The sequence below is a fragment of the Apodemus sylvaticus genome, chromosome X, assembly GCF_947179515.1.
Source record: "Apodemus sylvaticus chromosome X, mApoSyl1.1, whole genome shotgun sequence".
Lineage (NCBI taxonomy): Eukaryota > Metazoa > Chordata > Mammalia > Rodentia > Muridae > Apodemus > Apodemus sylvaticus.
This window is the reverse complement of record NC_067495.1, coordinates 55,332,539-55,345,115: the sequence shown is the minus strand read 5'-3', so window position 1 is coordinate 55,345,115 and position 12,577 is coordinate 55,332,539. Positions and strand designations below refer to the sequence as shown.

The following is a 12,577-nucleotide window of genomic DNA, read 5'->3' as shown; positions in this document are numbered from 1 at the left end:
TCTGTTAACCTTGCCCCTTTAAATTCTCCACTTGTGGATTTTCCAATCAGTGTGCAATTATGCTTCATTCTCTGTTGTAGGCAAGCCGCTTCTCTGTTGTCTGCTGTTTCTTAACTGTGCTGCCCTTTGTTACCAAGCCTCTCTGCTGGGCTGAGCAGTTCTCTCTGCTTCTCTCCCCGCCCACCGTTTACCTCTAGTGTCCTGCATCCCCCGCTCTGTGTTCCAAACTCAGTCCTCCATGATCCTGAGGGCTTTCTTAAGGGGCACAGCAAACCCCATCCCATGCCCTCTCATTAGCATCCAGCACAGAGCTCCAGCTCTCCTGGGTGCCTGAGTGCTGCTGCTTGTGCTCCTGCTCCTCCAGGCTTCACAGGTGCATGTGCCTAACAAGTGGCTTTGTCTTCCCCTCCCCCTTTCTCACATTCTTCCTCTAGGAAATTCCTCCCCACCACCCCCCATGAAAGTAAATGCCCTGTGTATCTCTCACGGCCCCCATCATCAGTCTGTCCAGTTACAAACCACACAAGAACAGGGGACTGTTCAGTTGCGACAGCATCCTGTGCAAGGGAATATGCATTTTCACACATTTTAGAACCCCTTTGGGTAGCCCTAATAAATGATGGATTCATTCTTATTTTGGTGTGTATAACTGTGTGCCTGCCGGCATGCACGTGCATTATCAAGAGTGTCTGTGGCACCGGGGGCCAGAGAGGAGGTCACAGCCCCTGGAACTGGAGTTAGAGATAGTTGTGAGCTGTGCTCATGTGGTCCTGGGATCAGGACCTGGTCCTATGTAGGAGAACAGAGTGCTCTTAACCTCTGAGCCACACGTCCAGCTGATTCACCCATTTGAAGCAGTGTACACACTTTGCTAGTGGTAGTGGGTCTAATGCACTTCACCCTCAGAGGTAAAGCAGACCTTATCTATTTCCAAGCTCCATGAACTGTTTTCTCCTCACACAAATTCTCTCCCACCTTCCTCTTCCACCTCAGCAGTCCCCTCTTGTTCATGTGCACATCATATGTTATGCACCATGTGGATTGTGGTTTGGTTACACACTTTTTGAGTTGTTTGGTTCTATTGTAGGTGTCTGACTTATCTATATCTTTTATTAATTTTCTGTACGATGGCTTTTTTTTTCTCTGTAAGGTGGCTTGTGTAACGTGTTTTTTTTTTTTTTTTCACCCAATCTGCATTCTGTTTCTTCACTCTGGCAATTTATTCACTTTTACTGTGAGGAATGTTTTTGACTTCTCAGAATCCCACCTGCCAAATATGGAGACCATTTCCGGAGCTGTTAAACCTTAGGAGAAAGTTCATGGCTACCCCCTTCTCTTGAGGAAAAATCCCTGCATTTTACTCTGAGAGCCTACGAATTTCAGATCTTACATCCAGTTAGAACTGATTTTTCTCCAGTCTAAAGTTAGGGATCTGGTTTTAGCCTTCTAAGGGTGTCTATCCAGCTCTACCCAGGACTATTTGTCAGTGAGGATGGCGGCCTCCTCTCCAGTGGTCCTTTTTCACATCTTTGTCAAAGCAGCCACAGAAGCCACCTGTGTTCCCTCACATGTGGACTCCAGCTCCAATGTTTTACAGGTCTCTGTTGGAATAGGAGTCAGTGTCTGTAGACATCACGGAGCATGTGAGGAGCCCAGAGAGGAGATCTAGGGGCAGGGACAGCAGAGTGCACTGGATGTGAACATGGAGGTGGGAGGAAACCTGGCATAGAAAGCCTTAAAGAGGGGTGGCGCTCGGGGTGGTGGGGTTGTGGAAAAGGGTCCGCCAAAACTTAGGACATAGCCAACAGCCATATGGAGTCGTACTAAATTCAGCAGGCAACTAAAGGATTTCTCTTCTTTTCTGTGATCATAATTACATCTGTTCTCTATTTCCTTTTCTTCCCAAAGACTCACTTATATCCTTCCTTGCTCTTTCAAATAACTAACTCCTTTCTTCATCAATTGCTATTTCCTGCACACATGTATTTGCGTGTATGTACACATATTTCTAAATCTAACCAGCTCAGGATTTAGGATGTGACCTGGACACAGGGTTCCAGGCCTGGCCTTTGGCAGGCGATGACCAACTGCTGTGCTCCTCCCTGGGGAAGCCTATTTCTCTAGCTCCCAGCATTCCTTAGTTCCCCCTTGCTCTGTGGATGTAAGGTTGAGGCCTTATGGGTTTTCCCCTGCCCTATTTGGCATGTCTATTATAGTCCTTGTTCAGCGTGTGTTTGGGCAGTCGTGTTGCCAAGACTTTGTCAGTAGCTTGTGGCATTCTTAGGAGACACAGCCTCGCATCTTGTTCCCTGATCCTCTAGTTCTTAGACTGTTTCTGCCCCCTCTTCCAAAATATTCCCTGAGCCTTAGATGCAGCTGTTTTTTAGATGGATCCATTGTGCTGGGTTCTGCTACTCTGCAATTCGATGGCTTGTTGCTTGCTCTAATCATCTCTGTCTTTAGCCAAGAGAAAGAAAATCGATGAGGCATGAGGATTACACTTCTGTGTGGACTGCGATTGGGGATTTAGCTCAGTGGTAGAGCGCTTGCCTAGCAAGTGCAAGGCCCTGGGTTCGGTCCTCAGCTCTGAAAAAAAAAAAAAAAGAAGACAAATTAACACTTATTTGTGGCTATAAGGATAAATGGTTAGAACATAGTTAGGTTATTGTGACGCTATAGTAAATTGATGGTTGTACATTCTCCTCCACGTTTTATGACTTCACTAGTCCTGGGTAGATGGCTAGGGCTTCAGTATCACCCATGAGTTCTCTCCTGTTAAGCAGGTCTCAAGTCCAATTAGAGAAGAAAAACTATTCATTTAGCTATGCTAAATGAATGGATAATTCTGCTCTCCAAAATCACAAGTTTTGAAACCAAAATCTCAGAACCAGCCCTAGGCTTTCTCCTTTCGAGTTATTGGCTGGAAGTTCCCCTAAGAATAGGTGATATTGCCCCTGGTCTAGGACACTCACTGGAACTAGAGAATAAGACCCTGTTACTGAAGAAACCACAGACTTGGGATTCATCACATAGATTAATCTAGATAGCACTAAGCTGTGAGCTTCCACTCTGCTGCCTGGTGCTCACACTGCTATAAGGTGCCATGCAGGCTCGGCTAGGAAAAGAATTCAATGGTCTTCCCCAGCTCTGGATTCTAAACACTAAAATACTATCCTAAAAGGCAAGATGCTTTGGCTTGTTCAGTTAAGTACTGATTGCATTTTTTTTGTTTATTTAGATTGTATTGATTGGATCCAGTTGATGGATTTGAGGCTTGATCCATGGGAAGAATCACATACCTGTAATCTAGGCTCTGCACTCCTGTGATACATCACCATGACCAAAGTGTCCATCTTCTGGAAGAAAGGATTTACTTCTTTCTGTAGCTTGCAGTCTATCATCCTGGGAAGCTGGGGCAGGAACCTGGAGAGCACAACCAAATCAGAGGAAATTCAAGAGTGCTGCTCACTGGTGTCACAGTAAGTGGCAGACACATTGTCTGCCCTGCTTTTTTTCTTTATTTTCTTTTTACTAGCTTTATTTTTTCTTTATTTTTTAAGTTAATTCATTGTTATTTTCCTTCCTTTTATATTTGAAATTATAATATTAGTACATTTCTCCCTTCCCTTTCCTCCCTCCATATCTTCCCATATACCACTATTTGTTTTCTTTTAAATTTGTGACCTGTTTTTTGTCAATGGCTCTTACTCAGACACACACAGACACACAAGCACACAGATAAACACAGACACACTCACACATGCCCATCAAGTGCCCAAGGGGCCAACAATATAAAAGTATGTACTGTGGTAAGCTTCTCCTGCCATCCTCACCAAGACCACCATCATTGGTCCCCAATTCTACTCACCCAAAATGCATCTTACCACCGCAGAGCACGTGGTCTCTTACGTTTAGTACTTTGACCAATCACCCATCTCTTCATTGACTGCTGACACTGAAAAAAAATGCTGTGTTCTAGACATGACATGGTGATCACATTCATGAACTGACAGAAGCTATGTGTACCTTCACAATACTGTGCAAACTCAGAGGAGGGTGCTCCTCAGGACTTGCTCCTCAAAGAAAAGCTATTGATAGCTGATAGCTGCAGAGAGAGGGAAAAATTATTATTTTTTTGTTTTGGGTTTTTGTTGTTCTCTTTTTCTTTTATCGAAAACAAATTTGTTTCATATAACATGTTCTGGGTGCTGTTTTCCTCCTACCAACTCCCCCAGATTCTCCCCACCTCCCCTCCAGCAGCGACATTATGCTCAAGTTGTGACTGCTGTAACTTGAAGCAGAATCATAGCAATCTAATGTTTGTACTCTCTTGCTAACCTACATTAAACTACAAATTATTTCACCAATATTATGCTTTGAGACCTGAAAAACTGTCAATATTTGGACTTGCTCATATCCCTACACTCTTACCACATGCCCCCTGCATGCCCTATTCCTGTCACTGTACCTGTTCTCACATTTCTCCTGTTCCGCACTGTGTGATTATCCAGGAGACTGTCACAGAACCCCATGATCTGAGTGGAGCACGTGTGAGTTAACCTGCATCCATAGAAGAAGCTTCGGGACCACAAGCTGCCAATTTATGTCAAGGACATTCATAATATAGTCTTTTGAGAATCAAGACAGCTGCCCCCAACAGGTTCTACAAACACAACTGTGCATAGGTCCCAGGACCACGGTTCAGGGCTTTACCTTGGCTCGATTGATGCTCGTTAAATTGAAGCAAGGTTGATGAGGAGGTGGCTTAGATGGTCTGCATGGCAGGTCTTCATGAGACCCTCACCCCCATCTTTGAAATCAACAATTCTATGTGAAGAGATAATAAAATATATAAGCCAACCACATCAGTCAAAACACAATAAAATAGTCCTAAATTCATGATCTTGAATGAATCTGAGGAAGATGCATGCTAGTTAAAATGGTGGTCTCTAGCATGTTCAACTGGGCCATGGCAGTAAACCACTGAGGAGCACACTCAGGATAAGTTCCAGTCCTACATGCCTCCTGCCACAATTCTCTGCACCTGAGATTAACAGTGTTGATAAACATACAATTTTTTATAATCTTCTTTTAATTCACTTTCCATACTGCTCACTGTCCCCTCCCACAATCCCCCCATCCTCTCCTCTCCTTCTCCTCTGAGTGGATAGGGACCCCCTTGTGTATCTGCCCATATTGGAGCATCAAGTCTCTGTGCGGCTGGGCACTTTCTCTCCCACTAAGTCCAGACAAGCAGCCCAGCTAGAACATATCCTATGTATAAGCAACAGCTTTTGGAATAACCCCTGCTCCAGTTGTTCAAGAGTCACATGAAGATCAAGCTGCACATCTGCTACATATGTGTGGGAGGCCTAGGTCCATTCCCTCTTTGCTTTTTAGTTGGTCCTTCAGTCCCTGAAAACCCCAAGGGTCCAGGTTAGTTGATTCTGTCAGTCTTCCTGTGGAATTCCTACCCACTTCAGGTCTACAGTCCTTCTTCTATTCTTCCATAAGCAGACCCAAGCTCCATACTCTGGCTCTGGGTCTCTGCATCCGTCTGAGTCAGCTGCTGGGTGGAGGCTCTCAGAGGACAGCCATGCTTGACTCCTATCTGCAAGCATAACAGAATATCATTAATAGTGTCAGAGATTGGTGCTTGTCCATGGGCTGGGTCTCAAGAAGGTTCAGTTATTGGTTGGCCATTCCCTCAGTCTCTTTTCCATCCCCTGTTCCTGCATTTCTTGTAGACAGGACAAATTTTAGGTTGAAAGTTTTATTGGTGGGTTGGGGTCCCTATGGCTCCATTGGGGTTCCTGCCTGGCTATAGGAGGTGGCCTCTTCAGGTTCTATATCCCCAATGCTGTGAGTCACACTAAGGTCACCCCCCATTGATTCTTAGGCACCTCCCTTATCCCAGGTCTCTGTCATGTCCTAGAGATGCCCCTCCCACCTCCCCATCCCTGTCAATTGCAGATTTCCATTCATTTTCATGGCCATCTGTCCTGTCTCTCCTCACACCTGATCCTGACGCCCCCATCCCCTCTCTCCCAGTTCCCTCCCTCCATCCACATCTTATGACTATTTTATTCCCCCTTCTAAGTGAGATTCAAGCTTTCTCACTTGGGGCTTCCTTCATGTTTAGCTTCTTTGAGTCTGTGGAGTACAGCATGGTACCTATATTTTGTGGCTAATAGCCCTTATTAGTGAGTACATACCATGCATGTCCTTTTGGGCCTGGGCTACCTCGCTCATGATGATATTCACGAGTTCCATCCATTTGCCTGCAAAATGATATCATTGTTTTTAATAGCTGAGTAATACTTCATTGTGTAAATGTACCACATTTTCTTTGTCCTTCAGTTGAGGGACATCTAGGCTGTTTCCAGTTTCTGTCTATTATGAATAAAGCTGCTATGAACATAGTTGAGCAAGTGTCTTTGTGGGATGATAGAGCATCTTTTGGGTATATGCCCAGGAGTAGTACAGTTGGGTCTTGAGTAAGCTTCCTATGGGGAGTAATAATTAGACTAATAGAATTACAAAAATATGAAGTTAGGAGCAGGCATGTTTGGGGGACATGACAGAAGTTGGAGAGGGAAATTGGGCTTGCATATAGTATCTATAGTATATACATGCATTGTAAACACATTTAAAATTCATACTAATTGTATATACACTGATATATAAATACATGCACACACACACACACACACACACACACACACACACCACAGCACAAAATCCCTGGATGCCAAGGAATTATCTCTTGGTTTGATGCCGTATTACTCCAGGGTGGAACACACTAAAGGGATAAAGCCAGCTTCAGGTGATGGAGGAACACTTCTTTGACTTAAGAGTACCTATTTGATACCACTGTATACCTGTTGCTAGACATTTAACTTTTCTTAATGACAGCATCAAAAGAAGTTAAAAAGAAATGTATATCAATGAATTTGTTAATGATTATCTTTAAGAATAACCTAAAATTGTTCTCACAAAGAATCTTCTAAAATGCTTTAGATTGTTATACCTCTATTGTTCCCAATCTGTCCCGTTGGAAGGTCAAATATTGCCTCTTTCTTCACCATTGCTGGTACAGCAGCAAAAGAAGTAGAATGTGGAAAAGAAGGCTGAAAGCAGACAGAAAGTCAGTCTCTTGTCCAAAGTTCATTTCAGCAATAATGTGGCACTTTCAACTGCCTGAAATTAGGTCATCAAGAATTATTTTTCTGTACACCTTCCCTGTGGAGTCACAAGCCAGCTCCACATATAGGAAGGGCAGCTGCACAGCCCCACAAACCCTAACCCTAACCACTGGCCTGGACCTCCTCACCCGCCACATGCTGCTCACTGGGCAGTGAGCATTTTATAACAGATCAAAGACATGTCCGGGGTCACTTTAAACATGGGACCATACTTCACTCAAGAGCTATGACCCCTCTCCAAATTACTGTGTCCATTTTGACAAGAAGAGCAGCAGTAAGTAGCTACTCACGGCAGAGCACATCTGCCTCCTGGAGGCACTGGCTCCATTAGCCATTCCGAGCCTTCCACGCACTGATGCACATACCTTTCCTGATCCAACATGCTCTTGAGAGACAGTTGCATTTTCAGCATATGCAAAAGTGATTTGTTCTTAAGTACAAGGATTTGGCACAGAAGTATTCCACTGGCACAAGAGATATTTTAGGTAAGAGGTTACAAATAAAGAAAACAGGTAAACAATCAGATAACTATTTGCACATCACTAAGGAAAAGTAAGGCAGCAAGAAATTGAGAATCGGAGAAAAGGTATGGATGGACAGAGGAAAAGAGAGGAAGGAAGGGAGCTGGGAGGTATGGAAAGAAGGAAAAGAAGCAGGTTAATAATGGAAACTGCTTAAAATATATTGTTCTGAATTCTGTTCCATTTTCCTGCTTAGTTTCTTTTATGTAAAGCTCAAGAGCATACAAAAAATTTCATGTTTATAGACATCAATAACTATACAAGTATTAAAGGCATAGGCATATAAAAAAGGACTATTTAACTCCAGGATAGAATCATCTCTGAAAGACCAGAAAGCAATGCAGGAGTTAAAGTCATGAAATGTACTTCATGTCTATCATGCTTTTATCTTTTCTATAACTTTCTAAAAATCTAATATAATTACATCACTTCCTTCTCCTCATTCTAGATCTCTCATATCTGCCCTAATTCTCTCTCTCTCAAATCCATCTTTTTCTTTAATTATTCTTTCATATACAGAAATATGTATGTCTATATAAATATATAAAGACAATCTTCTGAATCCATTTAGTGTTATGTCTCTCTCTCTCTCTCTCTCTCTCTCTCTCTGTGTGTGTGTGTGTGTGTGTGTGTGTGTGTGTGTGTGTGAGAGAGAGAGAGAGAGAGATTTTCCAGTGTTGATAATTTGTAGATAACCAATTTAAGGGCTCATCCCTAGGGGGAGATGAATTCTCCCTTTCCAGCAGTTATTACCTGTAGTTGTTGGCTATAGCTCTTTGTCTAGGGGTGGGGTCCCATGAGATTTCCTCCATCAAAGTAAGCATGACTATTGGTGTGGCCACTATTCAGGTCCTTTCGGCAGCCATATTTTTGAGGACTCATGGTGTAGCTTCCATATCACTTCCAGTAGATACAATCTTATAAGTCAACTTACTGGTTCTCTGGTTCTTTAAATCTTTCCATCCTTCTGTAATGCTCCATGAACTGCAGAGGTGGTTGGGCACCCTACATTCAGTTGTTCTCTGCATTTTGACTAGTTGCAGTTTTCTGAAATTGTCCGTTTTCTGCAAAGATACATTTCTTTCATGAGGAGTGAGAGCTACATTTATCTGTGGGTGTAAGGACAAATATTTAGGAAGCAGTTAGGTTAATTACTATTACAGGGACATGGTATCAGTAGGTTCTTCTCACAAATTTGTGACCTCATTAGCCACAAGTAGCTCTGGGTTTATAGTACCAGGCATGATTTCCCACTGTTGAGCAGGCCTTAAGTCCAATTACACAGCAATTGGTTAGCACCTTTATAGATAGCTTGCTAATGCTGGTCTTCATTTTAGTTATAAGCCTTACAGTAGGACTACTGATTGCTTCCCTCTTTTAGCAGTCTGCACAGCACCTCCTATTACTGTGAAAGCTAATCCTCAGGGAAGAGGCTTTCAGGTCAGGTCCAGGTCAAATCCTTCAAGTCCCGTGTCTGAATAGCAAGTGTCATCAGTCCTAGGGACTTACCTTCGACTTCTGGGGACAAAGGCAATAGCAATGGCCTATATTGTCTTTCGAGTATCTTGGACTCCCCTAACCAACAACAGAAAAAGAGGTTTCTCATACTTGGGGTTTTTGTTAGATAGTCTACAGCTCTTTGAGGAAGTGACACAACTTCATTGAAACTATAAATATATACACAAAATACCTGCTAGAGAAGGTACTGCGTATAAAATCCCAGAAACACTGCCTACTAGAATTTGGCCAAGGTACCCTGTACCACACCTCACTTAGACACCTCTAAGATTCAATTTCCCCTGAGTGGGAAGTAAGTAGAGCAGTCACCACCCATCCCTCTGACAGCAGTGGTGTCAATCTCTGAGGTGGGTATGTCTTAGTCACTTTGCTCCGATTATATTGCTGTGAAGAGACAACATGGCCAAGGCAACTTTTTTAAGAGAAAGCCTTTAATTAAGAACATGTTTATAGTTATAGAGGTTTAGTCCATTATCACCATGGCAGCAAGCATGACAGCATTGTAGGGAGGCACTGGACCCATACCTGAGAATACCAAGAGTATCCTGATCTGTAGGCAGAAAGAGGGACACTGGGCCTGGAATGGGTTTTTGAAACTTCAAAGGCCACCCCTAGTGACACATGGCCTACAACAAGGTCACACCTCCTAATCCTTATAATCCTTTCAAATATGTGTCGTTTGCTAGTTAATTACACATTCAAATCTATGAGTCTATGCAGGCCATTCTTATTCAACCCACCATAGGGTATTAAGCATAGTTAGGGGGACATAGTTAAGGAAAGCAAAAGCAAGCTTTGTGAATGGCTGCTTTTTGTTCCCAGAGACTGTGAAGAGAAATGGCAGGCAGGCAGGCAGGCACAGGGGCAGGTATCTAGACAGGATAAGTAGGGGAAAAGAAGAGCCAATGGACCTATAAAGTATCCAAGTCAGCCTCTTTTTAATGGACTTCCATCCTTAGGTTTCTCCCATCCTGACAGGATAAAGCTGTAATTTTTCCCTTATCTTCACATTTGTCTTCTGTCTTTCCTAGTCATTCAATTCTTTGTTCATGCCAAGGAATAAACTAGCAATCTCCAAGACAGCTGCCAGACCTCCATTACAACAAAGATGCCAACATCACACACAGGACAAAAGACAGTATCTTTGATGCTGAGAAAACTAAATGTCCCCATATAGAATGGAATTAGAACTGTATATATCACCCTGGTTAAAAAAAATGGCTCCAAGTGTATAACCTGAAATGCTGAAACCTATAGAAGAAATATTAGGGTGCATCCTACAAGAGATAGGAATAGGAAATGACTTTCGAAAATGGTTAACTTTGCCCAGAAATTAAGGCCAAAAATTGACAAGTGACACCTCATAAAACTGAAGAGTGTCTATACCTCTATGAAAACAACCAATTGGGTGAAGAAGAAACTCAAAGAGTAGGAGAGAATCTTGGCTATCTATACATCTGACAGAAGATTAATATCCAAAATATATGAAAAACTCAAAAATAGTCATGAAAACAACCAATTAAAAACAGAATTCTCAAAAAAGAAATAAAGACTTTAAAATTCGAAAAGTTTTCATAATTGTAGCAATTAAGAAAATTCAAATTATAATAACTCTAAGATTTCATCTTCCCGCAGTAAGATTGACTAAGATCAACAAAACAACCAACAACAAATACTATCAAGGAATTTGAGAAAAGGGAACTCTCATTTACTGTTGGGGGGGGGCTCGAAACTTATGAAGCCACTCCAAAGATCAGTTTGAAGCATTCTCACAAATCTAAAAATAAGTTTACCACATTACACAAGTATAGCACTCCTTGGCATATGTCCAAAATTTCAACATCCTGGTCCACAAATGCTTGCTCAGCAATGTTCACTGCCACTCTAGTCACAGTAGCTAGGAAACAGAGACATCCTCAATGTCCGGCAATTGATGAATGGATAATGAAAACATAGATACTATTCATCTCTGATTAAAAATTAAATCAAAGCCGGGCGGTGGTGGCGCACGCCTGTAATCCCAGCACTTGGGAGGCAGAGGCAGGTGGATTTCTGAGTTCGAGGCCAGCCTGGTCTACAGAGTGAGTTCCAGGACAGCCAGGACAGAGAAACCCTGTCTTGAAAAACCACACACACACACACACACACACACACACACACACACACAAAACAAAAACAAAAAAAATTAAATCGTGGAATTTGTAAGTAAACAAAACTATACAATATTATATTGAGTGGTGTAACCCAAACCAGAAGAATACACACTGCATGTTCTCTGTCATCTGTGGTTCTTAGCTCTGAATCTTCAGATATGAATATGTAACCTTGAGCAATTGCACTAACCAGAAAATTTAAAAGGCACCAGTGGTAGGGGGTAATTTCTAGAGAGGGAAATAATAGGCTATGAGTGATAAAAGGTGGACAATGGGAAAAACAAGGAGTGGAGTTTTGACTAGGAGGGAGAAGGAAGAACAATACAGAACAAGGAGGGACAAATAACATCAAAGAATATTTGAAAAAGTAAGTGAATCATATTATGTTATATATACCTAAAAAATACACGTATATGATGGCTTCAATTAATACAGAAAAGACCTTTGACAAAATTTAGCACCAATCATGATTAAAAAACCCTGGAAAGACTAGGGTGGAGGGAGCATATCTCCACATAGTAAACTATTCACTGTGCTAAATGGATAAATATTGGAGCAATTCCCACTGAAATCAGGAACAAAACATGGGTGTACATGCGCCCCACTCCAGTTCAACACAGTGCTTAAAGTACTAGCTAGAGCATTAAGAGAAGAATAAACCGGGCCGAAAGATCTGTGAGTCGGTTGGTGTCTTTATTGCTCCACTGGGGTTCTTGCCTGGTTACAGGAGGTGGTCTTCATGTGGGTCCCAAAAACCTTGAGCGTGGGCTATCCCAAAAGTTGCCTGTCCATGGGAAATGTTCTTTTAGCTGGGCTGCCTTGTCTGGCCTCAATGGGAGAGGAGGCACCTAGCCCCAGAGACTTGATGTGCCAGGGTGGGTGGGGGGATACCAGGGGAGCCTACCTGCTCAGAGAAGGAGAGAGGGGATGGGAGAAGTGTTGTGTGGGAAGGTGACTGGGAGGTGGGCAGGATATAAAGTGAATAAGTAAAAAAAAATAATTTAAAAAAGATAAGAGAAGGAAATGAAAATAAGTCAAAGTATCCCTCCCTATTTGTATATTTTTTTTCTGTAACTGAAGGAGCATAAAGACTCTACCAGGACATTCTTAGAACCAATAAATACTTTCAGCAAAGTGGCACATTACAAAATCAACATACAAAATTAGTACCCTTGCTATA

The 12,577-nt window shown here is 42.4% G+C and overlaps 1 long non-coding RNA gene across 1 annotated transcript in view; it reads right to left on the bottom strand.

The window, feature by feature from the left end:
• Window positions 1–1,173: 1,173 nt before the first annotated feature.
• The window catches only part of LOC127675614 (uncharacterized), a 31,266-nt gene continuing 19,862 nt past the window's right edge, over window positions 1,174–12,577 (bottom strand). The window contains exons 3-11 of the long non-coding RNA XR_007975492.1: window positions 7,571–8,790; window positions 7,031–7,130; window positions 6,216–6,281; window positions 5,475–5,611; window positions 4,714–4,827; window positions 4,027–4,105; window positions 3,869–3,955; window positions 3,300–3,423; window positions 1,174–2,586 (exon numbers count right to left, since the gene is read on the bottom strand). This is a non-coding gene — a long non-coding RNA (uncharacterized LOC127675614). The remainder of the gene's footprint in view (window positions 2,587–3,299; window positions 3,424–3,868; window positions 3,956–4,026; window positions 4,106–4,713; window positions 4,828–5,474; window positions 5,612–6,215; window positions 6,282–7,030; window positions 7,131–7,570; window positions 8,791–12,577) is intronic.